Source organism: Hibiscus syriacus, unplaced genomic scaffold, assembly GCF_006381635.1.
Source record: "Hibiscus syriacus cultivar Baekdansim isolate YM2019G1 unplaced genomic scaffold, ASM638163v2 tig00110239_pilon, whole genome shotgun sequence".
Classification (NCBI taxonomy): domain Eukaryota; kingdom Viridiplantae; phylum Streptophyta; class Magnoliopsida; order Malvales; family Malvaceae; genus Hibiscus; species Hibiscus syriacus.
Window position 1 is genome coordinate 581,681 of NW_024062641.1, and position 25,221 is coordinate 606,901.

Here is a 25,221-nt window from a genome sequence, read left to right on the forward strand (position 1 = left end):
TTAGGCCTTCCATCTCTCGGCTCGGGACTGACCAGCTCTAGAAGAGTCGGCTCGGGACTGACCAGCTCTAGAAGAGATAATAATACCGACAATCAAGCCATATAGTGCCAACGCCTCAGCAAATATAAGAATCAGGATCATCCCAACAAAAAGCTTTGGCTGTTGTGCATTAGCTCTGCAGATTCCAATTAAACGATAAGACGAGTTTCGAAGTAATACCAATTGCAAAAAATAATAATTCTTAAGCTACATTCATCTTTCCTTCCCAATCATAGTTCGCGAGTAACCTAACAGAATCTAAATTTCTGCATTAGCTATACAAAATCCAATAGTGCGAAATTGAAACAAAAAGTCATCAACACAAGTAATAATGAATATAAACTTAAACGGCTTGAATACGAGCGTACAACATGACAGTGGTATAGCACTAGTTTAAGGGATAGAAACAATAAAAATTCTTGAACTACATACATCTTTCCTTCCCAATCAATACCCTAACGGCATTTCCATTGTGCATCAGCTCTACAAGATCCAATTACATGATAAGACAAGTTGCAAAGTGATACTACTGCAAAAATATAAGCATCATATCATCAAGAACAGTACTAATAAATATCATCTAGCACAAAATGAAAAATAAAATATATCACAAATTTAAGAGGATTATAATAAAAAAAATACTTGAATTCCATTCACCTTTCTTTTCCAACAATCATAAGAACCGTTACAGCATCTCAATTTAGTTCAAGGCCTAAGGCAATAATAATTCAATACCACGATATAGAACTAATTTATGGAATAGAAAACAATAATAATGCTTAAATTACATTCATCTTTCCTTCCCAACCAATCATAATTCACCCTAACAGCACCTCAATTTGGGCATTAGCTCTCCAAAATCCACTACACGATAAGAAAAGAATTTAAAAGTGATACTGTCATAACCATTTTTGAAAAACTTTGAGTTAGGTAGGTTGAATACCTAAAAACTTCTTTTCAAAACAATTTGATGATAAATCATTTTTTTAAGAAAAAAATTGGTCCGCGTTTACAAAAAATCAGATTTAATGGGTCCGAGAGTCGGTTACACGTGGGGAATGATTCACACCCCACATCGCCCCAAAATTGGTACTTAGTCGCTTATACATTTTCGTAAATGGTTAAAATTTTAAATCGAAAATAAAGTTAAAATATGATCCATCTATTAAAGTTTAATTAATTTGCTTCGAATTATTTATTAGGGGAAATTCTTTAACTTGAAAAGAAATCTCGAGATTAACAATCCTCCATCGACAAATTTGTCCGCCTATTTCTTATCTGTAAAAGAATATTCTCTCCTCATTGATTTTTAAAAAAAAGCAAATGGAATATAAATGGAAAATCGACATTTGCGTAAAATAAATTACTAAATAAAAAACGCATTGGATTATTTGATTAATAAAAAAATTAATTAGTAAAATAAACTAGATTTATTTCAAGTTCTCATTTCGTTCGAATGTCGTATCGGATCGCACTACTTCGATCAAACAATGCTTTCCACGCCCATTTTAAAATCATTGTTCTTGAAAATAATCGAATAACACATCAATAGGTAAAGAAATACAATGGAAACAAATGCGATTGGAAACATATGAAATAAAATATTTACAATAAATAAAGCTAAGGATATTTATTTAATATAATACATATAACTGCATAGTATGTAAAATATATATATTCATACATAAAATACTATAATACAAACAAGAAAACATTACATATTAAAATAAAAACAATAAGATTAAATTCATTCAATGATTTAAAGGACCAAAATGACACTAACAGAAAGTTAAAGGACCTAACAATAATTATGAACAAACCAGAACCACAATCAACATTTTAAACAGATATAGGTACAATAAATGAAAATAATCCATAAATAATGCTAAGGACTAAAATAAACTAAACCAGAAATACGTAAGGGAGAATAACAATTAAGCAAAAATGTCAAAATGACATATTTGCGAATATTGTAACCAGAGTCCAACATTAACGGAAATAACATAATACATAAGAGGGTGACTTAAATACAAATATTGAAAAATGAGTGATCAAAATAAAATAATATAAAGCTTCATTCAATGGCAAAATAGAGAGATTACAAGGACGAAAGGACCAAATAAGCTATTAAGCCATGTATTAAAAACACGCTGAACCCCCTCTTCGAAACGGGTTCATTTCGAGCGCCATATATATGGCTAAGAGCAAGGCCATAATTATACAAACCTCTCATTTACATTGTTTCATCCACAGAAGGAAAATAGAGAGAGTTTTCAAACTCTTTCAACTCCCTCATCGGGAGAGGGAATGATTTGATTTGGATTTTTTTCATTTTTATTGGGTTGTTGATGGACTATTGATGTTGATTTGTAGTTAATGTTGAATGAAAACAACAACGAGATAGTGGCGGTGGGAAGCTTTGGTGGCGGTTCATGCGGCTGGGAAGTCAAAGGGTTGGTGCGTGCATCATACGCGTGATTGGACGGTCCAGATTAATCGGTAGCGGTAGGGAGATAGGGTGAAAACCCTAATCTATTAGGTTATTAATTTGGGCCTAAGACGGGTCGGATCTTGGGCCCGATTGGTTTCCTGGTGGGCTATTGAGTGGGCTTCAGGTTGAGTTTGTAATCTGGGCTCTATTTTGTGATGTTTGGGCCTTTTGTTGTTGGGTTGGCGGACTGGGCATGACTTGTTGGATCTGTAACCTATTGGGCCTACAAAATGTAAATAGTAATAATAATAATAATAATAATAATAATAATAATTTAAAACTCGGACAAAAATGAGTGTCTACAGTTGCCCCTATTTGTACATTCTTGTGTTAACACGAATAGGGCAAAGATGACAAGACAACGAGTTTTTGTCCGGTTCTCTCTTTTGCTTTGAAATTTGATATTAAAAACGACGCTACTCATCCGCGATGAAGAGTTCTGGTCATTTTTATTTAAATTTAGAGACAACACGATTCCTACGTGATGAGGAAATCTGGTTATCTAAGGGTAACACTGCTTCTACGTGATGAGGAGATATGGTCGGTGGATGACACGGTTCCTATATGATGAGGACGTCTGGCCATCTTTAGGGATAATAAAGATAACATGGTTCCTACACAATGAGGAAGTCTGACTATCTAAGGATGACGCTACTCCTACATGATGAAAAGATCTGGTCGATGGATGACACAGTTCCTACGTGATGAGGACGTCTGGCCATCTTTAGGGATAATAGAGATAGCATGGTTCTTACGCGATGAGGAAGTCAGGCTATCTAAGGATGATGTGGCTCCTACGTGATGAGGAGATCTGGTCGGTGGATGACATGGTTCCTACGTGATGAGGATGTCTGACCATCTTTAAGGATAATAGAGATAACACGGTTCCTACGCGATGAGGAAGTCTGGCTATCTAATGATGACGCGACTCCTACGTGATGAGGAGATCTGGTCAGTGGATGACACGGTTCCTACATGATGAGGACGTATGGCCATCTTTAGTGATAATGGAGATAACACAGTTCCTACGCAATTAGGAAGTCTGGCTATCTAAGGATGACACAACTCCTACGTGATGAGGAGATCTGGTTGGTGGATAACATAGTTCCTACGTGATGAGGATGACTAGACATCTTTAGGGATAAATGGAGATAATACAGTTCCTATGTGATGAAGAAGTCTGGCTATCTAATGATGATGCTGCTCCTACGTGATGAGAAGATCTGGTCGGTGGATAATACGGTTTCTACGTGATGAGGACGTATGGCCATCTTTAGGGATAATTTGTTTCAAGAGAAATTGTCTCAAGCGAGACAAAATTTGTTTCAAGGGAAACAATCTCAATATTTTTATGTTTCAAGAGAAACAGTCTCAAGAGAGACAAAATTTATTTCAAGGGAAACAATCTCAAAGGTTATGTTTCAAGAGGAAACTATCTCAAGAGAGACAAAATTTGTTTCAAGGGAAACAATCTCAAAGGTTATGTTTCAAGAGAAACTGTCTCAAGAGAGACAAAATTTGTTTCAAGAGAAACTGTAACACCTATAACCCGTATAATTATACCTATACATATTATAGATGTCACCCGAATTTCTTAAAACCATTTCCACTTTTACAGGTGATTTAAAATTTATTTTCTTAGAATGATAATTGATATTATAAAAATATAATATCATATAAATTATGTTTCATTATAATGAATTTAATTCAAAAGTTTTTTTTATGAATAGTGAATAGTAACAGTGAACAGTGGGGGAATCAATTCCCTGTAGAGGGGAATCTGTACCCCATTTACATACTGGAAAATTTTGCTTAAAACGTGGTTACTGTTTATGCTACAGTAACTTTCAAAAATACATATAAATTTAATAAAATTCCATTTTGTTTACAAATTTGTTTAACAAAACAAATTAAACATTTATAAAATTACATATAAATTCAATAAAATTCCATTTTGTTTACAAATTTGTTTAACAAAACAAATTAAACATGTATAAAATTTCATGCCACTATTTAAATCAAATTCCATCATAGGATGTCTTACTGATATTGAAATATACCTCTCGATGCTTGATGACGCTCCGAACTCTTTATTCTATTACTGGCTTTTTACCTACGCGTGATAATAATCACACGCTAAGTATATACTTAGTGAGGCAATTTAAAACAATAAACAGTGCAATACAATTCATGCATGATTTTCAATGTCAAATTCAAAATGCCATAAAATCATTTTATTTGCATATCCAATATTTTACCATGATCAATATAATATAAAATCTTTTACCATTTATCCCATAAGCTCTTAAGTTTATTTTACCAAAATACTTACCATTTAAATTCCATAAGCTCGTAAGCTTATTTTATCAACATACTTACCATTTAAATTCCATAAGCTCGTAAGCTTATTTTATCAATATACTTGTCATTATTCATAAGCTCGTAAGCTTATTTGCATACTTACCATTTATTAAGCAATAAACCACAACTCATAGACAATAGCCCAATATAAAACCCCGAGGACCCTGGGTATTCGAGTAAAATACATGCACCGTAGTGCTAAACATGCACTAAGCTTACGCCATAGTGCTAATCCGGATATGACACATAAGGTCATGCCCACCACCTACACTAAGCTTACGCTATAGTGCTAATCCAGACATGATACATTAGGTCATATCCACCTTACCGCACTTAGTGCCCTTTCACACTATAATGCTATTATAAAACTGCAGCTGCTATACTCTATGGCATGCCAACTATACCCTGTCCCTCAATGTCTTACTTGGGAATATAGTCTATTTCATTCGATTCATCCATGGCAAAGTATATTATCAATTTTTTTTTAACATTGGGCAGTTCATAACCTAAAAACATTCATGATAAAATATAATAATTTCCATAATCCATGCATTATATTTTTCAACCTTTGACATATTTAGAATATATCAAATATATGATAAATGAAGTATATCATGCTGATATAAACAATGTCGACTTATCGCAAGTCTTCCTGATGATATATACAACATCCATGTATAATTTCATGCATGTATTGCACTCACCTTGACACTTTATGTCTTTCAAAATATATGCGATTGTCCACCAAAAGCCCTTTTATATTTGATTTGTTTCGATTACAAATCAATCTCAATCTGTATAAATCACCAATTCATAACGATACATATGTTAGTATTGTGCTAACATAAACATATCCCATAATAACTCTATATTCATACGACTCACACTACCTTTAAAGAATATGTATTCTGTATTGATATACACACTGTAATTTAATTACGTTTATTACATTGAACACTATACTCGAATACGAATCTATCCATATAAATAACTCCTTTTAATTCATTATGTACAATTTATGGTGAATTTTCAAAGTTGATCAACATAATTTGTTTTTTAGAATCTGCTGTCCGAATTTTATGACATTTCCTCGGTTAAAAATTCATATCTTTTTGTATTCAGCTTGAAATTGATCCCCGTTTGTTTTAAACAAAACTAGATCGATATATGAACACAAATATATAAAAATAATATCCAAATTATTTTTATATAATTTCTGGTGAATTTTCGAACCTACTGCCAAATTCAGAATCTAACTGTTTCTTTTAACTTCATCCCTAGGTTCTTCATCAGTTCTCCAAAATTTACGAATTGATCTCCAACTTTTCAAAAATTATGAAATGGTCCTTAATTTTTTTCTAAGTCTTGTAGAATACTTCCTTCATCATCTTCAACCCATATATAATTTTTCTATAATTTTTCTCAATCAAACCATTCATGGCCGAAATTTAAAGAACAAGTTCTAGAAAGATTAAACATGTTCTAATCATCTTTCATGCTTGAATATGAATCTACAACATGAAAATCATCAAGATTTATCATCAATTTCATGAATCATATCATGAACATAAACTCTTAGATTTGGGATCTTTTAAATCCAACAAGATTAGAAAGCAATATTGGTACTAAATGATAGCGTTTTCCGCTTAGATCACTTTCCTATGTCACGACATAACTCCAATTCCAAAGGAATTAGCTTAAAAATAGAAAATAAATATTTTTCTTACCTTGGAAGCCTTCTCACGTGAAGATGCTGGAGAAGAACACTTTGGCATGATATTTGTTTTTGATATCATGCTTATCATCCTTTAAAACATTATTTAAAGCCTTAACTTGTGAAAATACCAATATACCCTTAATATAACTTCATAATTACCATAAAACCAAGATACATATCCTTATCATCTTCAAAATCAATCAAATATCAACCTTGTCATCTTTTAATAGTCAAAGATGAACAAATTAGTTTTCCACTTTATCGTTTTGCCCTTGCAATTTCCTAAAATTACAATTCAGTCACTTTAATCAAACAATTCAAAATACACATGAAATTAAACCATTAAATATTATTTTCCAACATTTTAAAAATTTGAAAATAATATTTTTATTTCTTATTTTCGTAACCCATTTTTAATTTTTCCAAAATTACATTTTGGTCCCTAAACTTTCAAAAGTTTATACTTTGATCACCAAACTTTACCAAATTTATAATTTGGTCATTAAATAAATCCATTTATGAAATAAAATTCATTTTGGGAAAATTCACCACTTAATTCCTTAAACTTTTCCCAATTTTCTACTTTGACAATCAAACTTTCAAATTTTGCATTTTGGTCATTAACTAAATTTTTGGGGTATTACAAAAACTGTCTCAAGCGAGACGAAACTTTGTTTCGAGAGAAACAATCTCAACGGTTTATCAATTTTGTTTCAAGTGAAACAATTTCCAAATTTTGTGTTGGAGGAAAAACAGTCTCTAGTGAGATAAAATTTGTTTTGAAGGAAACAATCTCAAGTGAGTTAATTTTATTTAAAGTAAAATAACTTTGAAATTTATGTTCCGAGGGAATTATCTCAAGCGATAAAAAATTTACTTTGAGTAAAAACAATATCAAATGTTCGTGTCTTATGGAAGATTGTCTCAAGTAAGACAAAGTTTGTTTTGAGAAAAATAATCTCAAATGCTTATAGACTGCCTGCTCCTGCATGTTGAGGAATTGTCTTTAGAAGATCTGATCGTTCACTTTAGGATGTTAAATCTGTAGATGACATTGTTTCTTCAGGTTAGACACATCTAGTCATTTCCGAACTTTTATTTCTTGAAAGATCAATAAATGATGCGTTTATGAATGACTATTATGATGAATGCCAAGATGAAGTTTATTTTATGTGTTTGATTTGATGAATTTTTGAATTCGTCCTCATGAGAGGGGAAGATTGTCTTTAATAAAGACAAGGTTTCAAGTGAAAATTTTAAAAGTCCTCATGATAGAGAAAATCAAAGTCTTTATTGCACATGCTGATGAATGTATGATGCAAAGATGCAAATTGATGTGATATGTATGTTTATGTTTATGCATGTTTTCTTGATCTGTAAGGGGAATGGTTGCGTGAGCAGTCTTCACTCTATCCCTGATTCAGTTTTCTTCTTTTTTCACTAGGGTGTACACTTGCAAACTTCAACTTGATACAATTTGTTTTCCTTGCCCCATCAAATTTTGCCCAAAAAATTTGGCTTCCCTTACCCCAGCTTTGATCACGAACTTTGAAGAGATATTTATTGAATTCAAAGATATGCTTCAAGAGAGATTGTCTTGTTTGAAAATGTTTTTCTTTATTTGAAAAAAACTTAGTGAAGAAAGAATATGTAAATTTTTATTGTCAAATGATCAAAAATAATGGCCCCATCTTTGGCCTCAGAATCGAAGCAAATTCAAAATATGAGTCCACTGAATATCAAAAGAATCAACTGCTCTTATAATCTTTCATAGATGCAAATATTTGAAAAATATCACGATCGACATGTTGGTTTTGAGGTTAGCTACCTATATTTTGAGGTTTATTTCATCGATTCGTCCTTTTTCCTTTTCTTCGTCATCGTGAAAATTATGACATGCCTCTCTTTCTTGGTTTGACATTTTAATCAGAGGCAGACAAAATGACGCAATTAGCATAGTCAATTGCTAGCCTTTTCAGAACACTTATATTTCAGTTCTTTGAAATCTTCCATTTGTTCAAGCTTTGTAGACTCCTCTAGCAAAGGCAGTGCAGAAATATCGGTCTAAAAATGAGATTCCTGAGTGCTCATGTGAAATTGACTATAACAGGTGTTCCCAACTCCCTTAGTCCATCTTCACTGAAATTCCTTATTTAGTAAATTCAATTTAATTTGCCATTGTTTGGCTAGCTGAATTCAGCTTTATTGTACATATATATTTTATAATTGCCTTTATTTGGCTAGCTGAATAATTCATGTCATCACAGTCTTTGACTTGACAATCATAGTGGAGCAAACATCGAATTGTCAAGTACCCGATCAATATCATGGTTTGAATATAATATATTCACAAAGCCAGGGCTTTCGAGTTTCCTCTATAACCAATTGCTTTAGCGGAATAGCTCATCTTTATTGTATACATATATATTCTGGGTATATGGATTCTATTTCTTAATCTTGTCAAGAAGAACATGTTATAGTCCAGGTGTTGTTGAATGTCAGAAAATCTCATCATTAGAGTTCAATTTCCAAGCAACTGACCTAAACTAGATTCACCTACTTGACCATTCCATCTGTGAAGATCATGATCATCATTGAACATCATCAACATAAGTAGAAACCAATTAGCTTCGCAATTTCTTGTGCCAGATTCCCCATTTTGTCCACTCCTAACATATACCTGAATGCCAAGCCCTTGATTGACTCTACATGTGAAGAGAAAGCTAGCTTAGTCCCTGTAAGATAAGGGTATATATTTTGGTGTATATTCTGGAGTAGGATTAGGGGTTATTATTTTGCAGGTTCAATCTTGTCATTTGTAAAAAAATTACAACCTCAATTATTAAAGAGCTTTTAATTGAGTTGATATTCAAAGAATTTCAAGATTAAAATTTTCTCATTGCTCGTTACCTCATAAGGAAGTATTTTATTTAAAATGTTCGAACGTCAAATAACTTACAAACATTCAAGCATAGGAAGAAAAACAAGAAAGAAAAATAAATCCAAATAAGAGGGCATGCTTCTGATGAGAATGCAACAAAATTCTTGATGGATGTCATAACCTAATCCTGATAAGAATGCCCCATTACACATTGAATGTCAATGCCCCTGAATCAATCAGATCTTGGACCTTGCACTTTAATGCCCTATAATTCTCAATGGTGTGTCCTGAGCTCCCAATATGATAGTTGCATATGGCATTAACATTATGGCCTTCAGGATATGGGGCCTCTCTTGGTTTGGATTGAATTGGAGTCACAAGGTTCTTCTTAACTAGCGTTGGGAGCAATTCCTCATACGTCATTGGAACTGGATTGATGTGAGTCTTTTCACGGAACACCTTATGAGGTTTGGTCCCCTGATTAGTGAGATAAGACCCCACTATGCTAATCTCATCTCCTTCCTCAATGTCAGTACTGTTAGTGCCTCTTATCATGCCATTCTTGACAGCTCTTTCGATAATTTCTCCACACATGATGATGTCAGAGAAACTCTTAGTAGCAGCTCCTATCATGTGGTTAATATGTGGATATTTTAATGTGTCGATGAATAAAGTGATGAACTCTCTTTAAATCATTGGTGGATGCACTTAAGATACAACATCCCTCCATTGTTGTGCATGTTGTCGAAGACTGTCATCACTCTTCATCTACATATTTTGTAGTGTTGTTCGATCAGGGTTCATATCAGTCATGTGTTTGTATTGACCCAAAAAGGCACAAGTCAAATCCTTCCAAGAACGGATTTGAGTACGACTCAATAGATTATACCACTTAGAAGCGGGACCAGTCAAACTATCTTGAAAGCAGTGGATCAATATCTGATCATTGTTGGTGTATCCAACCATCTTTTGAATAAACATCGTGAGATGGGTATTAAGGTAACTGGTTCCATTGTACTTTTCAAAATCGGGCATTTTGATTTTGGGCGGTAGCACCAAGTCGGGAACTAAAACTAGTTCTCTTGCATCCATTTCATTATGAGAGTTTTGTCCTCTCATTCCCTTGAATGTCTCTCTACACCACTTTTTTTAAGTTTTCAGGGATCTTATTATTGGCTTTTCCAATCTTATTAAGAGCGGACATGTTGTGATCAGTAGAATTATCCCGAGGATATAACAAAGTTGCATGAGTTTTAGTGGCGGAGAAGCCTACTTGGTGGCTTGGAAGCTTGTAGGGCGAAATGAGCATTTTTGGATTAGCGTGTGCCATCACACATTCAGAGGTTTATTTGGTCGAGGAAATCTTCTCTTTGCCTCTTTCTTGGTTGAGTCCCATCAGTTTTTCTATAATTTGGTCAACTAGATTGTCTTGGTTTTGCCACTCTGTTTGCATTCTTTGAAAATTTTCTTCCAGTTCTTTCTCCAATTTCTCAAATTTTTCTTTCATTCTTAGTACTATGTGAATAAAGTTGCACAGTTAGAAACACCTCCTCAATGTCATCCACGACATAAATCCATGTATCAATGATTAATGCATGTAAAAATGCCTAAATGAATGCCAATCAGAATGCAAAGATGCAAATGCAGATGCAAAAAATGTTGATACCAATGATGAATACCATAGAACAATTTTCACCAGAGATAAAAGCCTTCACATTACAAGATAGCCCACTTTACAGACATGCTTTCGCTTAGATGTTGAGTCTGAAGTGGGTCGGTGCTTCGTCTCAAATCTTTATCCTTGAAAATGTTACCCCTCAAGCGCTTTGTAACCTAACTCCGTTAATACCCCGTGTGGTGCTGAAGTCACGCGTCACTCCTTGGTAATTAGCGATGGGACAATCATAGATAAGACTATACTGTTGGATTACTCCTCGGATCAATGGATCATCTTTTTAGTATCGAATGTTGCACGATCTTCGAGAAATTCTCATTCTTCTACCCTCTGAACTTCTTTTAGCCCTTGGTGCATGCCTGTGTACACGACTACTTGTTTGAAAACTTTTACCTCTCCTTGTGAAAATTTTCTCTTGAATATCCCCTTGCATATCAACACATTCACATTATGTTATGTTGATGACACAAACAAAAGAAAAAAATAAGTTAGTACGAGCAAATCAATAAAATTAAAAGATGCTATTTAAAGATAAATATAACACCTACCCAATCATGATATCTACCCGAGCATGCTTTCAATAGATATCAATCATAACCGAACATGTTTTCTACCTACAATGATTTATTTTCAAGAAAATAATTCTAACCGCATGGTATCTAGTTACATGCTTTTATTCAACAAAATTTAAAGCAAAATGAAAGGATAAAAAACGTTCATCATTTGTGTACACTTATTTTGGGTACCTGCTGACAGACATAGGTTCGATATGACTATACCTAGGGTGATCATTCTGCGGTTCACTATATCCATGGTTTTAGCTCTAACAAGAAAATTTACTCGAATTGTCCTTGTTGTTGGTGCCCCTTGGACTGCCAAACCCTCGATCCTCACCCAATACAGGTTTTGACCGGAACAAGTTCAATTCGAGGAGTTTCATTTCCTTATACCCATACGAGGAATAAATCCCTACGAAGGTATAAGACATATGTATCCCAGGGTTTATTTGCTAAAACTCATACGAAGAATAAATTCTTACGAGAGCTTATGTCATACAAATGCACGTGATGTGTGTGAAGAGGAACATACACACCATTGACTCGAAAGAAAAAGGAAAACTCTCAATAAAAATTTAAACACTGCTGAAAACAAATATTAAAATATTAGTACCACGATTGAAAATGAAGAAATTAAAAACTTCAATAGATGGATCATAAGCTAACTATAGACTCAAACTCATAATTTATACCACAACGACAGTGTGTAAGTGACTTACAGCCTGACTCTCTAAAAAAAGTCCCCAGCGGAGTCGCCAAGCTCTCATAACCATTTTTTGAAAAACAATAGTGTTTAAAAAATAATTATGACTTTATTTGAAAAATTGGTGATTTTGAATTAATTTGAATGAGAGTCGCCATCAACCTTTGAGTTAGGTATGCCAAATACCTAAAAACATCTTTTAAAACAATTTTATGAAAAATCATTTTTTAAGACAAAAATTGGTCTGCGTTTACATAAAATCAGATTTAATGGGTCAGGGAGTCGGTTACGCGTGGGGAAGGATTAACACCCCACAGCTCCCAACATTGGTACTTATTCTCTTATACATTGTCGTAAATGATGGAAATTTTAAATCGAATATAAAGTTAAAATATGATCCATCTATTAAAGTTTAATTAATTTGCCTCGAATTATTTATTAGGGAAAATTCTTTAACTTGAAGAGAAATCTCGAGATTAGCAATCCTCCATCGGAAATGTTGTCTCGCTTAATTCTTATTTGTAAAAGAATATTCTCTCCTCATTCATTTAAAAAAAAGCAATTCTAATATAAATGGAAAATCGACATTTGCGTAAAATAAATTACTACATAAAAAAGCATTGGATTATTTGAATAATAAAAAAATTAATTAGTAAAATAAACTAGATTTATTTCAAGTTTCCATTTCGTTCGAATGTTGTATCGGATCAAACTACTTCGACCAAGCAATGCTTTCCACGCCAATTCTACAAGTCATTGTTCTTGAAAATAATCGAATAACACATCAATAGGTAAAGAAATACAATGGAAACAAATGCGATTGGAAACATATGAAATAAAATATTTACAATAAATAAAACTAAGGATATTTATTTAATATAATACATATAACTGCATAGTATCTAAAATATATATATTCATACATAAAAGACTAGAATACAAACAAGAAAACATTACAGATTAAAATACAAACAATAAGAATAAATTCATTTAATGATTTAAAGGACCAAAATGACACTAACAGAAATTTGAAGGACCTAACAACAATTATGAACAAACCAGAATCACAATCATCATTTTAAACATATATAGGTACTATAAATGAAAATAACCCATAAATAATGCTAAGGACTAAAATAAACTAAACCAGAAATACGTAAGAGAGAATAACAATGAAACCAAAATGTAACAATATGCAAAGAAGTGACAAAAATGACAGATTTATGAATATTGTAACCAGAGTCCAACATTAACGGAAATAACATAATACATAAGAGGGTGACTTAAATAAAAACATTGAAAAATGAGTTTCAAAATAAAATAATATAAAGCTCCATTCCATGGAAAAATAACGAGATTACAAGAACGAAATGACCACACTAAAAAGTCGCTGAACCCCCTCTTCGAAACGATATCGTTTCGAGCGCCATATATATGGCTAAGACCAAGGCCATAATTCGGCAAACCTTTCATTTTCCTTGTTTCATCCACAAAAGGAAGAGAGAGAGTTTTTAAACTCTCTCAACTCCCTCATCGGGAGAGGGAGGACCGTCGTTCACCAACGATGATCACGACTATTCGCGACAACCGGAGAAGATAAACCCCTTAAAAACTTCCTCTCGCTCTCCTAAACCCAAAAACCACCTCCAATTAGCCTAAAAAATACCCTAGCACCCTAGATCTAGGGTTTAATTCTCGGAAAGAAAAAGGCTCCAACGACCTTCGATCCCACTTCGAACTGAGGTAAAAACCTCCTCTTTATTCTTTTTTGGTTGATTTGTTTTTCTCTTTTTGATGTTTTTTCCCTATGCTCGAATTCCTTCTCTGTTTTCTTCACTCTTGTTTTTTTTTCCTTTTGAAATACTCTCCCCTTTATGCTTGTTCTTTTTTTTATGACGATACATGTTGATGGCTGAGGGAAAAGGGTATCATTATCTTATTCTCATTTATTGACATAATATGATTTGATTTGGATTTGTTTTCATTTTTATTGGGTTGTTTATGGACTATTGATGTTGATTTACAATCACTGTTGAATGAAAACAGCAGCGTGACAGTAACGGCGAGGAGCTCCGATGGCGATTCACGTGGCGGGAAGTCAAAGGGTTGGCGAGTGCATCACACGTGCGATCGAACGATCCAGATCAATCGGTGGTGGCGGGGAGATAGGGTGAAAACCCTAATATGTTGGGTTATCAATTTTGGCCTAAGACGTATCAGATCTTGGGTCGGGTTGGTTTCTTGGTGGGCTGCTGAGTGGGCTTCGGGTTGGGTTTGTAATCTGGGCTATATTTTGTGATGTTTGGGCCTTTTGTTGTTGGGTTGGCTATCTGGGCTTGATTTGTAGGATCTGTAACCTATTGGACCTACAAAATGTAAATGATAATAATGATGATGATGATAATAATAATAATAATAATAATAATAATAATTTAATACCCGGACAAAAACGGGTGTCTACAGATATTACTTGCAAATATAAAGCAATGAATCATCAACAACAATACTAATGAATACCGACATAGACATATAGGAGTGGTTTGAGGGGATATACAACAATAACGATGTTTAAATCACATTCATATTTCCTTCCTGACCAATCAAAATTCACCCTAGCAACATCTCAATGGGGGCGGGCATTAACTCAACAAAATCCAATACATATAAGACAAGAATTTAAAAGTAATAGTACTTGCAAAAATAAAGCAACAAATCATCAACGATAGTAATGAATACCAACTTAGACAAAATGAAAAATAATATATTAGCACTGGTTTAAGGGGATATATAACAATAATAATGCTCAAATTACGTTCATCTTTCCTTCCCAACCAATCATAATTCACCCTAACAACATCTCAATGTGGGAATTAGCTCTACAAAATCCAATACATGATAAGGCAAGAGTTAAAATGTAATACTTCTTGCAAAAATAAAGCAACAAATCATCAACAATAGTACTAATGAATATCCACTTACACAAAAAGAAAACTAACATATAGTACTAGTTTAAGGGATATATAACAGGAATGATGCTTTAAATTACATTAATCTTTCATTCCCAATTTTCATAATAACAGTTACATCATCTTAATTCTGTTCATGTCCTAAACCAGATCCTATTTAAAATTCTCCTAAGCTGAATCTAAACAACCAACTAAAAAGGGCTTAATTTGCAGGATTAACATGAAAACCCTATACATGATACCAACTTTCTATAGCGAAAATGTAACAAAACAGACATGATCATGAAGAATAAAGCAAGTAAACATCAATTGAAATGGTTAAGCAACGATAAAAATGTCACGCCCTTGGAACTTCGACGCCTCGGAACGTGTGGCCTTAGTCGCTTTCTTAGTGATCGCGGCTAAGTAAGCCTGAAAATATCCTAAGCAAGGATGCTTAGAACCTCGACGGAAGCTAGACAAGAGAACTAGCACAAGAAGGAAGATAAGAAAGCTTTGAGAGAAGAATGCTCTTATGATTTCTCAAAGTGAAGGAGTGAGTACAAATGAGGAGGGGAGGCCTCTATTTATAGCTAAAGCTCCCCCCAATGAACGGCTAAGATCTAATTACATCGACGACGAGATTAATCTTTACCTACCAAAAACAAGTGGGCATTATCTATACAAATTTAAATGCCACCTAAGTCTTTGTGGCTTCTAGAAGGTCCAAACCCCCATTTGGTCTACTTCTCACGGGCTAACCTCGGTGGTGGGCTTTGGTCCGTGACATTCTCCCCCACTGGTTCCGGTGATGCCCTCGTCGCTCGTTTGGCATGATATTGGTCTATTCTATTTTTGAATTGCCAAAGTCCCTCGGCATGTTCCCAACTCCCTTCGTACTCGGGTTTCCCCTTCCACAGGACAAAGTATTCATGCCATGGGCGGTGTCCTGGCTCGAATAACCCTCTCCGCTTGTATGTCTTGGATCTCTTTGTCATATGAGACCGCTACTCCGACTGGCGCTCGGTGTGACTTGCCTCGATCTGGATCCTCAGTATCCTGATGGTACGGCTTGAGCAGGCTAACATGGATAACGGGATACGCTCGGATAGTTGGAGGCAACTCCAATTTGTAGGCCATGGTGCCTACTCACTTCACGATTTGGAACGGACCCTCGTATCTTCGCACAAGTCCCTTGTGCACATCCGCATGGCGCAAAACATTGGCTAACTTTGCAAGGACAAGGTCGCCAACTTCAAAGTTCACGTCCCTTCGTTTTCGGTCTGCCCACTTCTTGGTCCGCTTTCCCGCCTTGTGCAAACAAGCTCGGGCTAAGTCGTGTTGCTCGTGCCACTCCTTGGCAACGTTGTGTGCTGATGGATTGGGCCCTTTATACTTGGTAACAACTGTGTTTGGTGTCAACGGTTGTTGCCCGGTCACGATCTCGAATGGACTTTGGTTTGTCGCCTAACTCCGTTGCAAGTTGTAGGAAAATTGGGCCACATCCAACAACTTTGGCCAGTCTCGTTGGTTGACACTCACGTAGTGCCTCAGATAGATCTCTAATAGAGCATTCACTCGCTCAGTTTCCCATCGGTTTATGGATGAACTGCGGTAGAAAAGTTCAAGCTCGATCCCATCAATTTGAACAACTCCATCCAGAACCTCCCAGTGAACCGCATGTCTCGGTCACTAATGATGGTTTTCGGTATTCCCCAATACTTCACCACATGCTTAAGGAAAAGTCGAGCGGCCTCTACAGCTGGACACACCTTAGACGCGGGTATAAACGTCGCATACTTCGAAAACCTGTCAACCACAACCATGATACTTGAAAGTCTATCAGTTTTGGGCAAACCAATAATAAAATCCATGGAAATACTCTCCCATGGGCGTTCAGGAATGGGCAACGGTTGTAGCAGTCCTGCCGGCTTCTTCGCCTCGATTTTGTCTTGTTGGCATACAAGACAAGTCTTCACATAGGCCTGCACATCTTCAGCCATGTGCGGCCAATAGTATTGCTCCGAGAGTAATGCCAATGTTCGATCGACTCCCGGATGTCCCGCCCACTTGGAATCATGGCACTCCTTCATGAGCTCCTTGCATAACTTCCCATACCGAGGCAAAGAGTCGATGGCCTCGGTGGTAGAGTAAATCTCCTTCGAGCCAAAACTCCCGGGTTCGCCCCTCTTTGGCTCCCTCGATGATTCGTTCTGCCACAGGATCATGGGGTAATCCTTCTTTGATCCTCTCGAGGAGAGTACCTTCCACAGTTTCGATGGCATACCTCCGGCTTAAGCCATCTGCAACACAGTTCACCTTCCTGGGCTTGTACTCTAAGGAAAAGTCGAACTCGGCAAGAAACTCTTGCCAACGAGCTTGCTTGGGAGAAAGCTTCTTCTGGGTGAGGAAGTAACTGTTGGAAACGTTGTCCGTGAACCCCACGAACTTGGACCCAAGCAAGTAGTGTCGCCATATGCGCAAGCAGTGTACAACTGCTGTCATCTCTTTCTCATGAACCGAGTACCTCCTCTCGGTCTCGTTGAGCTTTCGGCTCTCGTATGTAACTGGATGTCCCTCTTGCATGAGGACTCCACCAATGGCAACATCGGATGCATCAGTGTAGACTAAAAAAGGCTTGGTGTAGTATGGCAACACCAACACGGGCTCACTCGCCATGGCCTCCTTGAGCTTTTCAAAAGCGTTGTGGCATGGCGTGCTCCATTCCCACACCTTGTCCTTTTTGAGTAGCTCTGTCAAGGGTGTGGCAATCTTTGAATAGCCTTTCACGAATCATCGGTTATAGTTGGCTAATCCCAAGAATGCTCTCAGTTCGGTTACCTTGGTGGGTGGCTTCCACTCGTCAATTGCCCGAATCTTGCCCTTGTCCATCTGGAGCTTGCCTCCTCCAATAATATGGCCTAGGAACGGCACTTCCTTTTGTGCAAACGAGCATTTTTCCTCCTTGACATAAAGCTCGTTCTCTCGTAAGACTTGGAACACCCTTCTCAAGTGTTCAATGTGTTCTTCCAATGTCTTACTATACACAACGATGTCATCAAGGTAAACTACAACAAAACGATCAAGAAAGGGTTGTAGTACCTTGTTCATTAAAGTACAAAAGGTTGCAGGAACATTGGTGAGGCCGAAGGGCATCACAAGGAACTCATATGAACCGTAGCGTGTCACGCAAGCAGTCTCTGGTTCATCGCATTTCACTATCCTGACTTGGTAATAGCCCGATCATAAATCTAGTTTGGAGAACCACCTTGCACCACCAAGCTGATCGAATAAGTCCGCAATGAGGGGAATGGGATACTTGTTCTTTACTGTGAGCTTATTTAAAGCTCGATAATCTATGCACATGTAGAGAACCATCGTGCTTCTTTTGAAATAGCACCGGTGCACCATAGGGGGACTTGGATGGTCGGATGTATCCGGCATCGAGGAGATCCTTCAATTGTCTGCGCATATCCTCTAATTCGGGCAGAGCCATTCGGTAAGGGGCCCGAGCGGGTGGCTTTGCATTCTCCACCAATTCAATCTTGTGATCCACCTCCCTCTTTGGAGGTAACTTCTTGGGTAACTCGGCAGGCATCACATCTTTGAATTCCGCCAATACTTGTCCCACTTCTCTTGGGACTTCTTCGGTTATTGTGGGTTCAGTTTCCAACAATGAAGCCACAAAGATGGGTTCCTCCTTGCGCACCCCCTTTGAGAATTAGATTGTGAACAATATCTTGGCCTCGATTCCAGGCCCTCGGCTCACTGGAACAATACATTGTTGCTTTGGATCCAGGATGCACAAGCAATCGGCAAAAGGCACTGGGAAAGCATTTATTCGATCCAAAAAACTTAACCCAAGAACAAAGTCGAAGTCATCGAGAGGAATTACCTTGATGGCTTCCTTTCCGGACCAACCTCCGACGGTTAGCTCGATTCCTTTGCGACCCCCGCAATTGGAACTTCCTGGCATTCACGGTTTTGATGGATCCCGTTGCCTTCTCCACATGAAGGCCAAGTCTCTTGGCAATTTGTTCGTACATGAACAATTCTGAGGCACCTGTGTCCACTAGTGCGCTCATCTTTTGGCCTACGACGGTGATGTCTACGTACATCAATCCCTTCTTCTTGCGGCCCTTCTTTACCTCCATGGTGCTAAGGATGGAGCCAAGTTTGAGAGTCTCACTCTCCACCCCATCATTCTCCTTGATGGCAGCAACTTTCACAAGTTGAGGACAATCTCGTTTCATATGATTTCCTCCACAAGAAAAGCATGATAATTCCCCCTTCTTCTCCCAAGGATTGAAGAGCTTTTTGGGTCGATCATTGGGCTTCCCATGATTTCCCGTTGGCTTGTGAAAGTTTCCTTTGGCCTTTTCTTCCCCACTATTACCTTTGGGTTTCGATCTGGATTTGAGAGAGTCGGTCCTTTTTACTTCAAACGGGGTAATAGCCTCGGCTGTATATAATGCCTTGGAGAGTTCGGTCACTCCCCTCCTTTGGATCTCCATGTTGGCCCAACGTTGTAGTCCATCCATGAATGCAAAGTAACCTTCGGACTCGCCCAAGTCCGGGATTTACATCTTGATCTCTGTGAAGTTTTTGACATACTCCAAGATGGATCGGTCATGCTTTAATTGTTTCAATTTTGCTCGAGCCTCGAGCACATCATTCTTCGGATAGAAATGCTCCTTGAGTTCTCCCACGAACTCCTCCCACGTCCCGATTGGTTTTGTAATCTCGGAACACCTACGACGCCACCATAACATAGCAACATCGGTAAGATAATTGGAAGCAACATTTACCATGGTGGTATCATCCCCCATACCCATGCCACGAAAGAATTGCTCCATGCCCCAGATGAAATTCTCCACATCTTGGGCAGTCCGACTCCTCTTGAACTCCTTTGGCTTAGGGACGTCGATCCTGGGTCTTGATGCTTGCGCCTCCCCAGTCACTCCATTAAACACGGCAGCCTTGTAGACGAGCAGCTCACTCTTGAGCTCCTTTACCTCCCGTATTATTTCGGCCCTCATGGCCAAGTACATGCTCTCGAGGCCTCTGGTACGGGCGTCTACGTTCTCCGTCAACTCGTTGATGAGTGGTTGGGTTTCTTCACGGAGTACATCTCTACGGACTCCACCTTCTCTAAGCGAGATTCAACCGAGTCTTGAGTCTGTTGGACTTCATTATATCGGTCTTCTAATCTACCGACCCTTTGCTCAAACGAGGCCACGATATCCTTCGAGCTCCCTCGTTTCTTTGCCACTGCAGCGCGAGTCTCCATCACTTCGCTTGTGGGGACCTCGTCTTAGTTGTGTTGTGCCATTTCTCGTAGAACTAGCTCTGATACCACTTGTCACGCCCTTGGAACTTCGACGCCTCGGAACGTGTGGCCTTAGTCGCTTTCTTAGTGATCGCGGCTAAGTAAGCCTGAAAATATCCTAAGCAAGGATGCTTAGAACCTCGACGGAAGCTAGACAAGAGAACTAGCACAAGAAGGAAGATAAGAAAGCTTTGAGAGAAGAATGCTCTTATGATTTCTCAAAGTGAAGGAGTGAGTACAAATGAGGAGGGGAGGCCTCTATTTATAGCTAAAGCTCCCCTCAATGAACGGCTAAGATCTAATTACATCGACGATCGAGATTAATCTTTACCTACCAAAAACAAGTGGGCATTATCTATACAAATTTAAATGCCACCTAAGTCTTTGTGGCTTCTAGAAGGTCCAAACCCCCATTTGGGCTACTTCTCACGGGCTAACCTCGGTGGTGGGTTTTGGTCCGTGACAAAAAGCATTACCTAACACCACATCACCAACGATCCCAATAGCCATACCAGCTGAAAGACCGGCAAGTCCACAAGCGAGACCAGAAGAGAGATGGGCGTATCCATCGAAAAGGTAATAAGAGTTAGCCTTTGGGTTAATTCTGGTACTAATGATTACTGTAATAAAAGCCATAAATACCGAGCACACCAGCCATAACCACGGGGACGATCGAATTCATCACCAGCTCTAGTCTCATCATACCCATCGATGCCACACCAACCACTTTTTGTGGTCCCATAAGTGGTTCCCATACCTGCGAAACATCCGATCAAAACCCAAACCTCCGTCGATCCTCAGATATAAAAGAGAGAAGAAAAAGGTCATCTTTTTAACGAAAGACCGATTATCTAAATTTCTTACAGGAGAAAATGAGGGCAGTAGCTGTGGACTATCCACCGAAAAGGTGGAAAAAACAAATCCACCGAAAGGTGATTTGAAAAAAATAATTCCACCCACAATTGTTGAAAAATGGAGGGTAAATTTATATAATTTAATCATTATACTTTAGGATATTTATAAGATTAATTCTTAAGCTTCAACTATAAATATCCTAACTCATTTAGTTTCAAAATCATCCCAATCATTCTAGCTTTCTCCCAATACTAGAGAATTTAGAGAGTTTTCTTGAGAGTTGTTTTCTCATTTTTATCAAGAGAGAATTATCATTGTTTTATCCTTATTAGATCGAGAGAAATTGTAATTCCTATATTATTTAAGGGGTTTTCACGTAAATTTTGTGACTTCTTTATCTTCATTTTTATTTTTTCAAATTATCAGTTATGATTCTATTCGATAGCTATATTCCTCAACAGCAACGGCACCCAAGAAACCGAAGAAAGGAGCAGTTTCATCGCCGCTAAATGTTGAAGCCATTTTTCTTTCTCGATGGGAGTATGAATCGAATCTGGGAATATTAACAACCTCCGACTTTTACTTTCCAAACTCTTGTTTGGAGAGAGCTATATTTGAAGGGTTTGTTCCTAGAAGAAGTAGTGAAACATGGACAACTTCAAATAATTGAAAATTGGGCTTTCCTCAAATAACTAGGCTCTTCTCTTATTGGGCTCAACTCGAAAAATTCTAAAAGGAGCCCTTAATGTGGGTTCCCATGAGGCCTAATGAAAATCAACTGTTAGGAAAAGTTCTACAAGCTCAACCGTTGGAAAAAACCACAACTGGTAAAAGAAACCGTGATTACCCATGCCAGTTGCAAGTTCAGGAAAAGAAACTGAATAGAAGCTTTCTTCTACCAAAAATAAAAAATAAAAGCTTTCTTCTCTCCTCTCCATGATCAAGCTTTCGCCTCGTCACAGGCGGTGAAAGACTGTTGTTACTGTTTTCTGATGCTAACCAAGTGTTCGATGAATTGTGGCTAAGAAAGAAGGCAAGAGAAAATTAACAGATATAGAGACTTTAGATAATAGAAAGGAGATACATTAACAGAAAGACGAAATATTTTTTAATGCAAAGTTTTAGCCACCTAAACTGACATGAAATTTGCTACTGCAACGAAGTTTGAAGCATTCTCCTATTAAGGTTTCGTGAAGGAACGTCCTCCCAGTATCCCAACCTCTGGCATGATTCCTTGTATTTTCTCTCATTTTTGACTATGTATATTGCATATAATCTTATTGCAAGTGTACAACCCATCTCTCGTATTCATCGTTGTGTTTGGGAGAATAATAGATTCTATGCAGTTTCTCTAAGCTTAAGAATTCTTCTATCTTAGCTCTTAGTTATTTAGTCAGTTAGGTTGTTATTAATCTGTTAGTGTGTTAGTTAGATTAGCAACATCTAGTGTGATTGTATATAAATACTTTAGCTTTGTAAACATTATTTTAGATGAATGAAATATATGAAGTACTCTTTCAGTAAATATTCCTTTTAACATGGTATCATGAGTCATACGATCCGTTTCCCGTGAATTTGTTTCTCTTTGTTGTGTTCAACACTCGGTCAAAATTGATTAAGGTTTTTCTTCCCTCTTTTTCCTCTTTCATTTTTTGCTATGGAAACTTCCGTGCTTGATTTCAATCACCTTTTGTTTTTGCTTGCTTCTGATGCACCTGAGTGTCTTCTCGTTTCGCATCAACTTCTTGGCATCAAGAAATATGGTGTATGAAGTAGATCTATGAAGATTACCTTGCTTGCGAAAAAAACAAGTTAGGTTTTGTTACTGGTGATTGTCAGAAATAAAAAAAATTAACGAACTCTTGTATTCACAATAGGAGAGATGCAATGCTCTTGTGTTATCTTGGATTCTCAATACGTGAGTAAGGCTGGTATTGTTTTCACCTCCAGTGCTGCTTTGCTTTGACAAGACCTGAAGGAGAGATTTGATAAGATCGATGGATCTAGGATGTTCTTCTTTCATTGTGAAATTGCATTGTTAACTCAAGGTGATTCCACAATATCAACTTATTTCAGTCGTTTAAAGTTACTTAAGGATGAGTATGAAGCCTTAGTTCCAATTTCTTCTTGTGGTTGTGAAAGCACCTCTGTTCATCACGCTCAACAGAAATTGTTTTAGTTTCTCATGGGTCTCAAGGAGACGTATGTTGCTGTGCGAAGTCAGATACTGCTTATGCAACCATTGCCGTCTATAAATCATGCGTATTCAATGCTTGTTCAAGAAGAATCATAGGGTGTTCATTCTTCTAGTCTTTCTTCGATCTCTGATGTCTCTGTTATGTACTCCAATTCTTCTAGGAACAGTGATCGGAAGAAGTTTTTCAGTGTGGGTAATCATTGTAAAATTCGAGGACATAAGCGTGAGAATTGCTACAGATTAATATGTTTTCCTACTGATTTCAAATTTTCCAAGAAGAAAGGGAGTCATATGGCTTTGGCTTATAATCGACCTGTTATTGGTTCTCACAATCAGCCAGTCTTGAGCCACAACAGGTTGCTGCTTCCAATTCTCATGTTGTTGCTCATGTGTTTACACATGCCTGATACAACCAAATTCTCGATCTCTTGAACAATGAGCTTTAAGTGGATTCAGCAGTAAACCTTGCAGGTATTGTTTCTGCTAAAACTAGCTTGACTAGTATTTCTTTTAATTGGATATTGGATGCAGGGGTCACTAACCATATGTTATCTGATTTTCAAAGGTTAATTTCTCCTATTTCGTGTAAATCAGAATCTAGGCTTGTACATTTACCCAATGACTAAACAACTCCTATCACACACATAGATTTTTTTTGCCTTAACCAGGATCATTTCATTACCAATGTTTTGTTTGTTCCTAAATTTTCTCATTACCTCTTATCCATTTCCAAGTTAACCAAAGAACTCAATTGCAGTATTTCTTTTTACCTTTATTTTTGCATTCTACAGGATCTCTCCACTAGAAGGATGAAGGGGATTGGTAGAGAGTCTCGAGGGTTGTATTTTTTTTATTCATATACTTTTGGTTGTGGTATTTCTTCTACTTTTCATTGTAATTATGTTTTTTTAATGTTCTTCAGCCTCTGATTCTTTAACTTGTATAAGTCATTCAAATATTAATAATACTAAGCTTTGGCATACTCGATTAGGGCATTATTATTTATACAAATTACATAAAATACCATACTTATAGTCTTACAAGTTTCATGCTGACTGCATACGTAAGTGCTCTGTTTTCCCTCTTATTAAACAGTCTAGGCTACCTTTTCCACACAGTACTTCTAGGGCATATAAACCTTTTGATTCAATCCATATTGACCTATGAGGGCCTTATAAGATCTCTAACCATAGTGGTTATAGGTCATTTCTCACCATTGTTGATGACCGTACAAGTATATCTTGGGTTTTCTTACTGAGGCTTAAGAGTGATGCAATTATTTTTTTAAAACAATTTTTTACCTATGTCAAAAACCATTTTTCAGTCACAATCAAATTCATTATAAGTGACAATGGTTCTGAATTCTTTGCCAATGAATGTTCTTCTTTTTTCTCTTCATTGGGAATTATTCATTAAAATTCATGTGTTCATACTCCTCAACAAAATGTTGTTGCTGAAAGAAAACATAAAC

General features: G+C 36.9%; 1 protein-coding gene and 2 pseudogenes across 1 annotated transcript in view; 1 reads left to right on the forward strand and 2 right to left on the reverse strand.

Annotated features, from left to right (window-relative positions):
* Positions 1-22,078, reverse strand: LOC120114641 (annotated as a pseudogene).
* LOC120114688 overlaps positions 14,920-25,221 on the reverse strand; it is a 16,313-nt pseudogene continuing 6,011 nt past the window's right edge.
* The window catches only part of LOC120114689 (protein DECREASED SIZE EXCLUSION LIMIT 1-like), a 5,120-nt gene continuing 2,786 nt past the window's right edge, over positions 22,888-25,221 (forward strand). Inside the window, exon 1 of the mRNA XM_039135507.1 lies at positions 22,888-22,924. The gene's annotated coding sequence lies outside the window, so the exon portion shown is untranslated. The remainder of the gene's footprint in view (positions 22,925-25,221) is intronic.